Source organism: Quercus suber, unplaced genomic scaffold (genome assembly GCF_002906115.3).
Source record: "Quercus suber isolate HL8 unplaced genomic scaffold, Cork oak 2.0 scaffold_56, whole genome shotgun sequence".
In the NCBI taxonomy this organism is placed as follows: domain Eukaryota; kingdom Viridiplantae; phylum Streptophyta; class Magnoliopsida; order Fagales; family Fagaceae; genus Quercus; species Quercus suber.
In genome coordinates, this window is record NW_027069521.1 from 466229 (window position 1) to 479498 (window position 13270).

The following is a 13270-nucleotide window of genomic DNA, read 5'->3' on the forward strand; positions in this document are numbered from 1 at the left end:
GCATCTTCCCCATCTTCTACACCATGTGATCGCCGCCAACAATCCAAAAACACTCTTCTGAAGTTACTTCAACTTAACCTCTGCTGAGAAGGCTCGGTCATGCGAGTACATTCAAATACTCGCAGATCTCTTTTCGGCCTCATCAAAACCTTTCATATGGGTGGGTTTACTCCTCGGAAATTATCTCATCCTGCTAAAAGCTCCGCCACCTTCAATCACTTCATTTGAAGAGCCAAGAGTAAAAGTCTGTTTTCGAAACTCATTCTCACACCACATTCTGAAACTGTGTGTGTGAACGAGTCTGGAGGGGGCATTTGTAGAGAAGGAAAATTCCCGACCTATCACAAGCTAACACGTCACACTACCAAGTCCACAAAATGCGGCCAATTACAAAGCACCACATGCTGCTGCTAAGTTTTACTATTGCTATTCAGAAGCAACAAAAATTCGCCAAGTATCATACAAGAACCAATCATGCATCAGCTCGTGTAAGTGATGACATAAGCAACCTCGCACGTGTAAGCGATGACACAATCATTCTAGCATGTGCAAGCGATGACATAAGCGGACCAATCAAGCTCTGCCACGTGTCACCAATCAGACTCCACTACGTGTCGCTTACCTACCCCAAAACTCCTATAAATAGAAGCCTTCCTAAGCCATTTAAGAGGACACAAAACCATTTGAAGCACTCAGAAGTCCAGAAGCTCTGCCGAAACCAAGCTTTAAAGCCTCCAAGAACTTCAAAAACTTCAACTTCGAATACGAAGAACATTCGAAGAGAAATCATCCAAATCATTCGCCTAGATCCAAAAGTTTGCGGGAATCAAGCCTAAAGTGTCCGAAAACATCAACAAATCACAAATCAGTGAAGCTCTATGGATTCAAGCCTCTAAAGCCCTGAAGAACTTCCACCACAAATCCAAGAACACGAAGAACACACGAAGAACGTGAAGAACAAAGGATTTCTAACAAGCTCATAGCCAGAGATTCATTGTAATTCCGTTTTAGCAATCTTCGATCCATCCCTCAACCAAATTGAAGGATATTTTGTGTTCAAGTCACAATCACATTACCACAAATTCAAATCAATAAGTCTTGCAAGGAGATCGAATCATAAGATAACTCTTTTGTAATCACAGAGAATTGTACCACAATCATCAATACAAATTCGCATTTGTACAACTATTTTTGCTTGTTTGATTTATTTCGAACTGAGAAATTTAGTCGTCTACATAGTCCATTTCTAAAATGGGGAAAAAAGTTGTCCATTTTTCATTCATTATTGGTTTAATTATTTCTAAAAGAAAAAATAAAAATGGTCCATTTCTCATTTATTATTGGTTTAATTATTTCTAAAGGCAAAAAATAAAATTTGAAAAGTTTTTTTTTTTTTTGGAGAGAATTTCAACCTATGGCGTCCGCTCCTGATGATAGTTCTTTATCATCAGACCAAGACACCAATCAGTTTTTGGTGTAGGCAGGGATTGAACCCCAGATCTCTTATACAACCATCAGAGACTTTACCAGTTGAGCTAACTGGAACCCACTTGAAAAGTTCATTTCTCATTCATTATTGGTTTAATTTCATTCCATCAATTCGTATTGTAATTATTTATAGATAAAAGCAAGAGCAATGCAAACAAGGGAGATACGTGGCTACAGTGATGTGTAAGGTTTCCTAATTGGTCTATTCTTATGTGAACATAGTGTGTGGACATGGTCATTTTCAAGAAACTACAGATTCAGATCAGGTGCAATACTTAGGGTATTGCACCTGAGTATTGCACCTGATGCAATTGTAGTCTATGGTTGAGATTGAAAGTTGTTTTCTCAACCATTAAATGAAATACATTAAAGGAAAGTTAAAAAGTTAAAAAGTAAAAAATGTAAAAAAATTTGTGAGAGAAAGTAGGTGAATTGCATCAGGTGCGATACCTTAGTTATTACACCTAATCTCAATCCCCTTGTCTACATTACCAGCTAATAGCTGAATAGTTCGTTGACTTTTATAGTCTACCTAAAAAATTCTCCCACAAAAAAATAATGCTTACTACAAATAAATAGAAAACTGAATTATAGTTGTTTTTATAGCTGGGGGATTAATAAGAGTCATGTTAATAGGTGTCATTTTAGGGTAATAGTTCTTAAACCAATACCCTTATGACATTCATTAACATTTCCCATATAAGTATACTAATCTTAGCAATTTGATTCAATAAAATTACACTTGTAATGATATTATTGATCCTTTTAAAAGACGTCAAAATAAATTATAGATCTAAAATCTAAAAGAAAATTAATAAGACCAAAAAATTAGCACAAAAACAAAAATTACAAATAGTGAAGCTAAAAGAAATTAAACCCAATCAATCAACTTAACTCAAAGAAAAATCTAGCCCTTCCAAAAATTTTAAACAAAATAGTTTTGTCTTTACCAAATAGATGTACACATCACACACAGTTTTGTCTTTACCAAACATATGTACACTAGTCTTTTTTAAATTAGTCGTATAGGTTGGCTGGAGGTGATTTCAATAGAAGATTTATTCATAAAAATCTCCTTTAATAAGAGTACAATACTTTTCTTATGTAAGAGTTAAAATTTAGTTCTAATTGATATAAGAAACTCAATTTATTTAATAACAAAAATAACCTTCAATTATAGTAAAAGTAATAATATATCTTATCAAATACTAGGCCGAAAACTTGAAAAAATTCTAACAGAGAGAATCTAACATTGTTTAGCTAGATTGAAGAACAACAAACAATTGCAAAGAGAGAGAGGGGGAGAGATATCAAAGGGAAATTGTATTTTGATCTTGCTTAATTACATTCTGGAGCTAGGTACAGTATTTATACAAGTAAATCTCCCTAACTGAATAAAAAGAACCCCTGGAGGTCGTTTCAGCTTAGACATAGGAACGATATATTTCGATACTAGTTAATATCGGTGTACAGTTTCAGAGTTACCGCAAAATTATATATATATATATATAATTGTTAATATTTAAAATAGATAAATTTAGTATCCTTTTAATAATTATTTTACTAGTATATTTTTTTCAAATGAAAGAATCAAGAAACAATAAATACATCTCCTGTTTTCTTATCTTTTCACTCATTGGTACTGTTGCCTTTTTAACTTTTTCCTCTCCACACGTTTCTCTCTCTCACAGTCACTAGTTTTCACATCTTTCAATAAAAAAAATTACTAATATACTCTTTTACACTTTCTTCTCCACTTTCAAATTTCCAACGATTTTAGCTCTCTCTTCTTAGTTTTTGTCATTTGAGCTTTTAGTTTTGTCTCGTCTCTCTCAGTTTTTAAGTTTTGATTCTGATTTCATTTTGCTGCTTGTGTCGCTATCCATCACCACTCAAATTCAGTGAGAGGTTGTTGGCTTTAGTGAAAAAAGAGACAGTGAGTGCATAAGGGATGAATCCTTTTTTGGGTTATAGATCAGTACCAGACTGGTATCTATTAACAGGCCGAAATCTGGTATTTTTCACGGTATTGCTGGTATTTATTTCGGAACAAAGTTGATACTTTTTTGTACTGGCCAAGCTACTGGTGCAAAAAATACTAGTGGTACCGGCCGGCACGATACAATCACTCCCTTGCAGTGCCTATACCAACTGATTCTTGAACCTTCAATACAACACTGTTTAAGCAATACCAGTACATTAGATGTTTTCTTTAATGAAACGATGCATCTGACTGCCTTTGGTATTCAAACTTAATGAAATGGATTGTTTAGCTTTATCATCTTCAACATCCCCCCTCAAATGAAAGGGGGAAGAAATCACCACGAGTTTGCGTTGCTAAGCTTGAAATAAAGGGGCAATCAAGTGCTTGGTGAAGACATCAGCCAAGTTATCCTTGCCAGAGACAAAACGAAAATACATATCCTGTCGAAGAAGCTTTTCAAGGACTTAGTGATAATCCAGTTCAATATGTTTGGCGTACGAATGAAAAACTAGATTTGCAGAGAGTGCAATAGCAAACACGTTATCACAACATAGCACAAGAGCATGATAAAGGAATAATCGAAGTTCTTTAAAAAGAATACAAAGCCAAGCTAATTCAGTAGTAGTGGTGGCCAATGCTATATATTCAACCTCAGTGGAGGAATGGGAAACAATAGACTGTTTCTTTGAGGACCATGAGACAGGATTGGACCCAGGGAAAACTAAGAACCTAGTTGTCACGCCCCAAACCTGATATCCGGATTTGTGACCATGACTGGCATGCTAATATCAAGCTTAAACCTAATGTTAACAAGAACCAACTTAACTTTTACAAAAGCTTCCCTTTTCTTTTCATTCTTGTTTCTTTACTTTTTGATATGACTTTTCACTTGACATTCAGAGCATCTACATTATACTAAAAGAATAACATAATCCACCAATTACTCCTATTCTAAATCTCACATTAAGGTACACAACTTTCATTAGATCCTAAAATACACAATACTACAAAGCTAAACATCAAAATTGTTAATTTGGGATCTATACAACAAAACTAAAACTAGATCCTTCCAAAACTCAACTAAGGCTCTTACTACTTCAAAATAAACCTGCTAACTAAAAGAGTGGAAGGGATGAGCTACACAGCTCAGTAAAGGTAAGATATATGAGAATTTAATGAGGATGCATGTAAATTAATTCATTTCATTTTATCAACATTCAGATAGGAGAACATCTTTTCATGCTTAGTATTTTATACTATTTATAATAATAACTTATATGCTCTTCATAGGAAAATAATTATTCTTCCTTTTCTTATCAGAATAATTTTACCAAAACCTTTCAGATTGAATTTCTTTCAGTTCTTACAAAGTCACCATATATATTTTCATTACAAAATAATCATTTTAATTTAAATCAAATAATCAGTAACTTTGTCTTAAACTGGAAACATCTTAAAGAATAATAGAACTTTCAACTTCTTCTCGTAAAATATTATAACTTTTATAATCATAAAACTTAACGTTTCATAAAGAAAAACAGATATCTGATAACTTCTTAACATAAACTTGTACTTTCATCAAAAACTTTATCTTTATAGTACAACAGAACTTTAGAAACTTTTATCTTAATTAACAGCTTTTCTTTTCATCAGAAACTTCTTCTTTCCATGAGAGCTTTTACTTTTCAGAATGCATTTAAACAAAATAATTCTCTCATGATTAATAATATAACATAGCTGTTCATAAATAACATATTGGTTAATTCGTATTTGATAACTCTATACAGAGAAGGCCTCATCATATTTGGGTGACCTTGTGTGCATGATATTGTCCTCTTTGGGAAGCCTGATGGCACATCCCCTCAAGGTTTTGTTCCTCCCCGCCGTTCATACACACTGGGGAGAAGGCCTTGTTCAGATTAAAGTTACGAGCAGCCCCATTTCCTCTACTTTAAATGGCCTAGAGTTATAGGCAACCCCATTTCCTCTACTTTAAATGGCCAAACAGATAACATTTTCCATGGAAAGCCAGTAATTAACCCCTACTGACCTAGTTTAGATCACCAAAGGACATAACCCGAAAACATTTCATACTTATGCATCATACTGAAATTTTTTTATTTTGCATAACATTTCATAATAATAACATTTCCATTCTTTTCTTTAAACATCATGTTCATGGAAATTAGTAATGCCATCAATATGCTCAAATCATATACATGAGGTTTCGAAAGCTCATGAACATATCTCTAATAAAAAACCTTTTAATGCAAAATACACTTTAAAATAACCTCATGACTTACCAAATGCTCATATAATTTATCTCTTACCTGAAAGCAAAGGAACCGAGAGCCTACAGTCGAAGGAGCTTAAACCTGGTGACTGGTAACACCTAAACCAAAATCAAAGCTTATTACTATCCATTATTCCTTATAATAAACTTACACATCCATCTAAAATCTATCTCTTGGAATCAAGGAAATCCTAATCCCACCTCAATAAGGTTCCCACAAACATATTATGCACACATCAACAAATAATGTACCAAACTAAAGAAAAGCCATCATTCTCATATTTATATCATATCTCTAGAAGAGCCAACTTCATTTCAAAAGGTGCTTTGAGCTTATGGCGATAATGCATGCATAAGCATAAACTCTTTTAAGAATGGTCATATAACCATATACACTCACATGGCAACATACAATGCATTGAACAAGACAGCTTCATAAAAACAACAATCGAATGGTTTAGAACCCCTCCTTTGGGTACTAAACCTTGAACCAAGTTATACAAAATTTAGCTATGATCTACACATACCAAATTATAGCTCAAATCATTCACCCTAACTTTAGAATTAAATCCTCAAAGTTAGGCATGTCTCTTACTGTTCACTGTTTGTCCCAGCAGCATATACTTAACTTATAAAATACAAATGGGCTATCAATTCACATCCAGTCCTCATGAAATTTTACAGAGCCACTCCTCTAGTTAGTAAATACAATATCAATTTCAGAGTCAAATAATAAAATCATAATTTACTAAAAATCATACAATACAGCATATCCAAATCTGTCCTGACAGAATTTCATGCAACTTAGAAATTAAACCATTATTTTTTATATTGATCCAAATGTTGTGAGACCACTTCCATTACAACCATATGTGTCTTAGATTTCATAGGAAATAACCCTAGGATCCAAACTCACTGTATACAATTTAATACTTAATTTATCATGCATAAACACAGATTCTGTCACAGTGACAGCTTTGCAACATTTTCTTGTAAATTCACATACAATTATCAAACAATGGTATTTTCATATGAGGATTTTTATACACTCATTAGATATGTTAGAAAACACTTATATACAGTCATTTTACCATTTATAGCAAAATTATATCCAGCAAAATCTCAGTAGTAACCTCAAAAGTACTCATCCTAACTTTTCCTTACTTCCTTAATCATATACAATCATTAATTAGTAAAAACCATAATCTACCTTCAACAAATCACCAACACAATTTCAAAGCTTCTTAAAACAGCATATATATATATATAGACTTACAAGTTTCCAAATTTTATAAACCACAAATACCAACTTTTAACCATCATATTAGAGAATAAAGAAGAAAACTAAACAAAACAATTATACTATCAAAATCTCCAAAATAAGATAAGGTTTTATTTACTTACCCACAACTTTGAAGCTGAAATCTTAAGGCTAATCTTTTAATTTCTTCCCTAGAGTGAGGTATATGGTTTCAGTGAAGGAGGGAGGGAAGAATTGAGAGTTTTTTCTTCCTTTGATGTTGGACCCGTGGGTATGAGAGGGAGAGAAGAGTTGAGAGAATTTTCTTTCTTTTGGTGTTGGACCGTGGGTATGAAAGAGGGAGAGAGTTCTTGATTGTTGTAGTCGCTTTGAAAGAGTCAAAGATGAGATAAGATGGAGACTTATCTTTCTTTTGGTGTGTGAACCCTTGGACTCAAGGGAGCTTCTAGCTCTTTCCTTAAGAGAAAAGGGAGTAAAGTGAGCTAAAATTATTGATTTGTGTGACCCATGGGAAATGAGAGGAAGTGAGCTTCTTGGAAGTTCTATTTGACTTGAGAAAAGTCAAAGGAAGAAACTAGGTGGAGCTTGTTCATTGCATGGCCAGCCAAGTCTTGGTCTTTGGGTTTAAGAGGATATCATGAGTCAACATGCAAGACACTTTGGCTTTACATGTTTTAAATTTCAATTGGTTGCGTGTGGGTGGAATTCTACTATAACATCTCATGCATCATACTTAATTAAAATACCAACTATGTATCTAATAACTTAAACCATTTAATAAAGTTTTGTACATAGTATATATTTATAATACAAATAGCCATTAATTATTTATAATCTTTACAATTCTTATTCAATGGCATTGTAAATAATATATTTATTAAATACTCTTATATTAATTTTAGAAAGTAAGTCACTCAAAATAATAATTAACCACTTAAATACATAGTATAACTATAAAGTTGGGTCGGGGTGTTACACTAGTGGTAGAATGACGATTAGTGGGGTCACTGGCCCAAATTCAAATTACCCTTTACATAATGCAAAACATGTTTGGCAACTTCAAAGTGAGTGGTAATGGGATGATGCATAAATTGACATAGCTAGTGAACACTGAAAGTTAAGTCAGGTCTTGTAAATGTCAAATATTGAAGAGCCCCTACCATACGTCTATAATCAGTTGGATTAGAAAGGGTAGTGCCCTCATGTGGCAACAATCTGATATTGGGGCAGCAAGGAGTTTTTGTGGGCTTGGCATTCTCCATTTGGAATCTATGAAGCACATCTGAGGCATATTTGGTTTGAGTTAAGGTAAGATCAAACTTAGTAGGAGTAATCTAAATGCCTTAGGAAGTAATTAAGAGAGCCCAAGTCCTTAAGTTCAAAGTTGTGACTGAGGGCAAAGATGAGACTAGAGATCTGTAAAGAACTGTTGCTCGTGATAGTTATGTCATCAACAAATAAGAGAAGATATATGATGGTACTTGAAGCTTGGACAATGAAGATAGAGCTGTCTGCAAAGGAAGTAGTGAACCCCAGATGAAGAAGATTGAAGGTAAACCTCTCAAACCAAGCTCGAGGGGCTTGCTTGAGACCATAAAGGGACTTCTTCAATATACACACATAGTTAGGATGTTATGAATCTACATGTCCTAGGGGTTGGTGCATATAAACCTCTTTCTTTCAAGAAACCATGTAAAAAGATTTTAGAGACATCAAGTTGTCTCAAAGGCCAGTTGAAGCTAACTGCAATGGCCAGAACTAACCTCATTGTAGTAGGCTTAATCACAAAACTAAAGGTCTCAGTGTAATCCAATCCAACCTGCTGATGAAATCTTTTAGCCACCAATCTTGCCTTATACCTAGCTATAGAACCATCACCGTGAAGTTTAAGCTTAAACACCCACTTGAAACTAATCAAATTTACATTAGGAGGAGGTGGAACCAGTGACCAAGTTTCTTGCTTTTGAAGAGCTTGAAATTTAGCATCGATAACATCACACCACTTAGGATATTGAGAGGTAATTTTGTAAGTGGGAGGATCTGTGTAAGAGTAGTCAATAACAGCTTTGTAGCATAGTTTTGGTTCGGTAATACCACTTTAGATCTAGTCTGCATAGGATGCTAATTTTGGATAGTGTTGATGGATGAGGAAATAGGAATAAGGTCAAGAGTAGAGGTAGATGTAGGTATTGCAGAGTTGCGGATTACAGAATCTGTTACTACAAAATTTGATACAGCAGAAGTGGGATTGTCATGTGGATGAGAGTTAGGAAAAGGAACAGTGGGAAGCTCGATAATGGTAGGAAGAGAAGTGAGATCAGGTTGGGTAGAAGTGTATAGGTGCTTAGTAACAAGGTCAAGATAGTGATAACCTTTAGAGACTATGGAATAACCTAGAAAAAGGCATTCTTTAGATCTAGTTTCTAGTTTATGAGAATTATAGGACCTGAGATAGGGATAACAGGCATAACCAAATACCTTGAGTTGAGATAACTCAGGTTGAGGGTAATACAATTTTTGCCAAGGAGAATGAAAACTCAACATAGAAGTGGGAAGTAAATTGATTAAGGAGATTGCTATTTGAATAGCATAAGACCAATAGGCAATTGAAATGGAAGCTTGAGACAAAAATGTGATTGTAGTCTTAATAAGATGCTTGTGCTTCCAACTAAGCCATTTTGTTGAGGAGTGTATGGGCATGAAATTTATGTATGATACCATTTTGAGATAGGTAAGACTTAAAATGTTAGATGTGTATTCACCACCTCCATCAGACCTGAAGATCTTAATCTTGATAGAAAATTGATTTTCAATCAAATTTTTGAAATGGACATACTTATTAAAGACCTCAGATTTACTTTGAAGCAAATAAAGTCAAGTGAATCTAGTAAAATGATCAATGAAAAGAAAATAGTATTTAAAGCCATTCACAGATGTAATAGGAGCTAGACCCCATAAATCAGGATGAACAAGTTCAAAAGGACTAGATGAAGTAAAATGAGACTTGGGATAAGGAAGTTTATGAACTTTTCCATATAAGTAGTGTGTACAGGAGTAATTAGGATTGGTACATTTATTTGATACAAATTTGAATTTTGGGAAAAGGACATGAAGAACTTGATCATGTGGATGTCCAAGTCACATGTGCTAAAGGGTTTTATTGAAAGCAGAAACTATTGCAAAGTTTTGAAGCAAGTGAAAGCTTTAAAGCTTTGTGAGGATAGATGGGATAAACACCATCTTTACTCTTGCCCTGATAGAGAACATTCCTCATGGCCAAAGCCTAAATAGAGAGTACGTTTTCATCAAAATAATACCAACAATTATTGTCATGACAAATTTTATGCATAGATGCAAGATTAGAAGCAATGGAAGGAACCCTAAGGACACATTTAAGGTGAAAAGCAGAATAAGATGAAGGAATAGTGGAATTACCAACATGAGTGATAGGGAAATTTTGTCCATTGCCAACTGTGAGATGATCTTAACCATTATAGGGCTTAGGAAAGTTGAGATGATTAAGGCTTGAGGTCACATGGTCTATGGCTGCACTATCAGCAAGCCAGGGCTGTTCTTGAGCAAGATATGCATTAGAGGTTGTAGCCATAGTAGCAAGCTTGGTAGATGGATGCTTTCCTTGATAAGCACAGTCCATCCTATGATAGCAATCTATTGCCAAATGTCCAACTTTACCATAGATTTGGCAAGTAGCCCTCACTAATTTTGCAATAGAAAATTAATTATGTGAGAATTGGTTGAACGATTCTGTGGAGTGTTGGAAATTCTTCCTCCTCAACCTCCTCTATTGTTATAGTTACCTCTGCCCCTTCCTTTGTTGTTGTAACTAATTGTAGGATTGATTATAGCCACTATTTCTATTTGGCCTTGAGTTTGAAGCAGCTGCCACAACAAAAATAGGATCTTTAACTTCCTATCCTTCATTCAAGGACTCTTCTTCTACATTGAGCATTGTAGCAAGGTTGTCAAAGCTAAGTTGAGTGCTTCTAGTCCTTATAGCAGACTTGAAGACATTATAGTTCATCATCAACAATTACACCAACAATCAAAAGTTTTTCCCTAACCACTTTAATTTTCAGCAGGTAAACATCCACAGAATCAGTGCCTTTCTTGATGTTATGCAACTCTCCTTTGAGATTCATCACATGAGACCTAGAAATAGATGAAAACCTATTCTCTAGAACCTTCCACAACTCCATTGCAGTGGTACATCAAACTATTAAAGCCATAATAGATGGGGAAAGTGTGGAACTCATAAAGGTGAGCAAAGCCTTTTCTTTTGATCTTTAATTCACATAATCTAGATTCAGAATAGTTGTGAATGAACTAGAAAGATCCTTAAAGGAACTTCTCTGGAATTAATTGAGGTTCCTTCAAGAGCTCAAACATCAAGTGGGTTTCTAAGACCATAGTGATGTGGTGCTTCCACACAATGTAGTTTGTGTTGTCTAGCTTAACAGTCATCATGTTAGCCATGTTTGACAATAGCAATAGAGGTTGATTGATTACACTTATAGTGGAACTTGAAGGAGCTATAGAAAAAGAAGCCATAGCTGAGCTTAATGTTGCTATGGTTGAATTATTTGCAGAGATCGATTGCTCTGATACCGTGAAGAAATTATAATAGAAAGAATCTAACAGTGTTTAGCAAGATTGAAGAACAACAAACAATTGCAAAGAGAGAAGAAAAGAGAGAGAGAGAGAGAGAGAGAGAGAGAGAGTTATCAAAGAGAAATTGTATTTTGATCTTGCTTAATTACATTCTGGTGCTAGATACAATATTTATACAAGTAAATCTCACTAACTGAATAAACAGAACCCCTGGAAGTACAGATTAGATTCATGAAAGGTAGAGTTGGTTGATCATAGCTTCCTAACTAAAAAGCCCGCCAATACCAACTGATTCTTGAACCTTCAATACAACACTGTTTGAGTAATACCAATACATTAGCTATTTGCTTTAATGAAATTGTAAGGGACTTGGGCCAGATGATCGGTACAGGCCCACCAAACTTAAGCCCAAATACACAAGCCAAAACTAGCCTAGGGGATGGGAGCTGAACCAAATCCTATAGGGATGGACCCAACCCAACAATAAGTGTATTTGGATCTAAAGAGCAATGTTTGGTGAACTCGTTATGTGTTTGGTCACATCTCGGCCCTCTACTAACCGTTAAGATAGTACGAAATTAACGAGGAAGTAGAGAAGTTCAAATATTCATTGAGCACAAGAAGTACTTTTAGGAAGTTTTTGCTAAGCACTACTTAGCGTCTGGAACAAGTTTTAAGAGAATCCTCAGAGGATGTGATAATTCCTTGGGATTTTGGGTGACAGTGGGAGTGCATGGAATTTGTCAAAACGGTAATGATTTGAACCCCACTTAAAGGAGATTATATAAGGGGAGTGAGTGGCTCAAAAAGGGAGTGGAGTGTAAGATGTAGGTAAGAAGTATGTAAGAAGTGAGAGAGAAGATTGGAGAAGAGTAAACACAAGGAGGGTTGGCAAAAGAACTAAAAGATATATACAAGAGATGATAAGAGACAAAATCTAAGACAGAGAGGGTTTTTTAGGCTAGAAATCACAAAAGTACTTGTAGTTGGGCTATCTAGGCTAAACCTATAAGACTATGAGGAATCCCACCAACAAATAGATTTGGAGCCCGAATTCACCCCCATACTTATCTATGTTAGCAAGGTTAGGGCACGATAATTGGCACTGTCTGTAGGGATCCTACTTAACCAGAGGCTTCGAGCTAGCTTAACATCGTCCAGTTATGGAGGGTCAGCATGTTAGAGAAGGCTCTGCTGTAGGAAATCATTCGAGGGCTTCCTCAAAGGGTCGTAGGAGGTTGGAAAGGGAGTAGCAGTGCATGCTAGAAAGATATCAAACTAAACATGATTCAGACAAAAGCTCTTCACAACGGGAATGAATTGTGTCTTATATCCTCGAACGATCTCATCGAAGCGATCGGGAGCGAGAGCTGGAGAATTTACAAAAACAAGTTTAAGGCCTAGGGATTGAGTCGAGAGGCCGATGCTGTAGGAGGGACCAAGATGATTCATCTGATGACCCTGATTACATAGGGGGAGAATCATCTCATGGTGGCGGTTCACGTTGATCAAGGGACAAATCTCATGAAACCATGAATTGGCATGAACCCCCCCATCATGATAGGCATGAGCATCATAATGCCGTGTTGGATGCCATGAGCTGGGGTGGTAAGGA

General features: G+C 35.3%; 1 long non-coding RNA gene across 2 annotated transcripts; it reads right to left on the reverse strand.

Moving 5' to 3' along the window:
• Nucleotides 1-3505: 3505 nt before the first annotated feature.
• Nucleotides 3506-7502, reverse strand: LOC136067063 (uncharacterized). Of its 2 annotated transcripts, none has more exons than XR_010628569.1 (3): nucleotides 7170-7502; nucleotides 5803-5864; nucleotides 3506-3912 (listed from the first exon to the last, which is right to left on the reverse strand). It is a non-coding gene; the product is annotated as an uncharacterized LOC136067063 (long non-coding RNA). The 2 variants fall into 2 exon arrangements; XR_010628568.1 differs by having other exon boundaries at nucleotides 3506-3924.
• Nucleotides 7503-13270: the final 5768 nt, after the last annotated feature.